This window comes from Panthera leo, chromosome A2 (assembly GCF_018350215.1).
Source record: "Panthera leo isolate Ple1 chromosome A2, P.leo_Ple1_pat1.1, whole genome shotgun sequence".
Classification (NCBI taxonomy): domain Eukaryota; kingdom Metazoa; phylum Chordata; class Mammalia; order Carnivora; family Felidae; genus Panthera; species Panthera leo.
This window is the reverse complement of record NC_056680.1, coordinates 138,370,465-138,372,698: the sequence shown is the minus strand read 5'-3', so window position 1 is coordinate 138,372,698 and position 2,234 is coordinate 138,370,465. Positions and strand designations below refer to the sequence as shown.

General features: G+C 34.2%; 1 pseudogene; it reads left to right on the top strand.

Moving 5' to 3' along the window:
* Positions 1-443: 443 nt before the first annotated feature.
* LOC122213543 lies at positions 444-1,349 on the top strand (annotated as a pseudogene).
* Positions 1,350-2,234: the final 885 nt, after the last annotated feature.

Below are 2,234 nucleotides of genomic sequence, written 5' to 3'. Positions count from 1 at the left end.
GGGCCCGCAGTTATTTTTGTTACAAGATTTTAGTTGGAAATACACTTTCTTTAATAGATAGAAAGCTATTTTCTAATTTTTTTCCTGTCCACTTTAAAAAGTTGTATTTTTCAAGGAATTTGTTCATTTCCTTTACCTGTCAAATTCATTGGCGTGAACTTGTTCAAAATATCCACTTATTATCTTTTTAATATTTGTAGCATCTGTAGTGATGTCCCCATTTCATCTTCAGAAGGGTCCCCATTTCAGCCTTCAGAAAGCTATTAGTAATTTGTGCCTTCTATTTTTTTTTTTGATAAGTCTTTACTAGAGGATTATAAAGTCAATTAAACTTTTAAAACATTTTGTTGATTTTTTTCTATTGTCTATTTGCTATCGTATTGATTTCCATCCTTTTTATTGTTTTCTTTCTTTCATTATTTTGGACTTAATTTACTCTACTTAAAAAATAAGTTTTTAGGCCATCTTGCTTCCCCATGTGTGTGCGCCTAATCTCAGCTGGTCCACCCGAGACCACCTGAGCGCCAACCCTAGTCCCCTGCGCGCGGTCCCATTTCCGCCCCAACAAGATGAAAGAAACTATCATGAACCAGGAGAAACTCACCAAACTGCAAGCACAAGTGCGCATTGGTGGGAAAGGAAGTGCTCCCCGAAAGAAGAAGGCGGTTCATAGAACAGCTACCGCAGATGATAAAAAACATCAGTTCTCCTTAAAGAAGTTAGATGTAAACAATATCTCTGGTATTGAAGAAGTGAATATGTTCACAAACCAAGGAGCAGTGATCCATTTTAACAACCCTAAAGTTCAGGCATCCCTGGCAGCGAACAGGCCATGCTGAGACAAAGCAGCTGACAGAAATGCTACCCAGTATCTTAAACCAACTTGGTGCAGACAGTCTGACGAGTTTAAGAAGGCTGGCTGAAGCTCTGCCCAAACAATCTGTGGATGGAAAGGCACCACTTGCTACCGGAGAGGAGGATGATGATGAAGTTCCAGATTTTGTGGAGAATTTTGATGAAGCTTCCAAGAATGAAGCAGACTGGATTGAGCCAACTTCTGAAGAAGAAAAAACTTGAAGCAGTTACTGGGAGCTGCTATTTTATATTATGACTGCTTTCTAAAAATTTTGTTCATGGATCTGATAAAATCTAGGTCTCTAATATTTTTAAGCCCAAGCCCTTGGACACTGCAGCTCTTTTCAGTTTTTGCTTATACACAATTCATTCTTTGCAGCTAAATTAAGCTGAAGAAGCCTGGGAATAAATTTTGAAACAAGATTAATAAAGTTCTTTGCCTAGTAAAAAAAGAAAAATAAGTTTTAAGGTGGAAGCTTAGATAATTGACTTTATGCTTTTTTGTTCTAATGTAAATATCTAGACCAATAAATTTTTTCTTGAAACACTACTTTTTGCTGTGTCTTGCAAATTTTGATATGCTAATATACTACAATCTTTTAATGACCTTCCAGTACAAAATATTTTCTAGCATTATAATTTTTTCTTTTTGACTCATGGGTTATTTAGAAGTGTGTTACTTAATTTACAGATATTAGGGATTTTCTAGATGCCTTAATTTTTATTGATTTCTGATCTAAAGCCACCATGGTTAGAGAACATACTTTGTTATACATTTATCATTTTAAACGCTGACATTTAAATATTGACATTTTAAATACTTAATTTTTTATTTTTATTTTTTTTAAGATTTTATTGTTAAGTCATCTCTACACCCAATGAGGGGCTTGAACTCAACCCCGAGATCAAGAGTTGCATCCTCTGACTGAGCCAGCCAGGTGCCCCTTAAGTACTTGAAATACTGACTTTTTAAATATTGGCAAATGGTCCTTATGCATTTGAAAAGAATGTGTATTATGAAATTTTAATTGTGATTTTTTCCTCAATGTTAATCAAGTGAAGTTGGTTGATAGTGTCATTCAAATATTATATATCCTTAGTGATTGGGGAGAAGCTTAATTTTTCTACCAGTTACTGAGAGAAACCTGTTAAAATCTCCAACTATAATTGTGGATTTGTCTACTTTCCTCTTCTAATTTTACCATCTGCATTTTGTTTTCTTTTATCCCCTACTGTTATCTTATTTTTGATGAAGTAATGTTTTAGGACCCTAGTTTATCTCCTCTATTGTATATTTAGCTGTATCTCATTTGACTTTAGTGTTTTCTCTAGAGATTATGATATATATTTTGTCACAAAATATCTTCAAGTAATAGTCC